Source organism: Octopus bimaculoides, chromosome 24 (genome assembly GCF_001194135.2).
Source record: "Octopus bimaculoides isolate UCB-OBI-ISO-001 chromosome 24, ASM119413v2, whole genome shotgun sequence".
In the NCBI taxonomy this organism is placed as follows: Eukaryota; Metazoa; Mollusca; class Cephalopoda; order Octopoda; family Octopodidae; genus Octopus; species Octopus bimaculoides.
This window is the reverse complement of record NC_069004.1, coordinates 35,733,843-35,734,146: the sequence shown is the minus strand read 5'-3', so window position 1 is coordinate 35,734,146 and position 304 is coordinate 35,733,843. Positions and strand designations below refer to the sequence as shown.

Sequence of the window (304 nt, the reverse complement as noted above, 5' to 3'; positions counted from 1 at the left end):
TATATATATATATATATGTATGTATGTATGTATATATATGTATGTATATATGTTATTTACGTTTATACATTCTAGATTGACAATGCAATAAAGAAACACTCCGTTCTAAATCTACTTTACACGGGTAGTTCGGTCACTGATCTTCGGTAAGTATATTTCATGATTATTAGTTGTTTTGTAAGACCTGAATTTTATGATCTCACCCCCACGCGCGCGCGCGTACACATACACACACGCCCTTGTGGAAAAATGTGTAATCATCATCATCATCATCACCATTATTATTATTATTATTATTATTATT

General features: G+C 30.9%; 1 long non-coding RNA gene across 1 annotated transcript in view; it reads left to right on the top strand.

Annotated features, from left to right (window-relative positions):
* Positions 1-73: 73 nt before the first annotated feature.
* Positions 74-304, top strand: part of LOC106876788 (uncharacterized) — a 3,300-nt gene continuing 3,069 nt past the window's right edge. The window contains exon 1 of the long non-coding RNA XR_001410296.2: positions 74-146. This is a non-coding gene — a long non-coding RNA (uncharacterized LOC106876788). The remainder of the gene's footprint in view (positions 147-304) is intronic.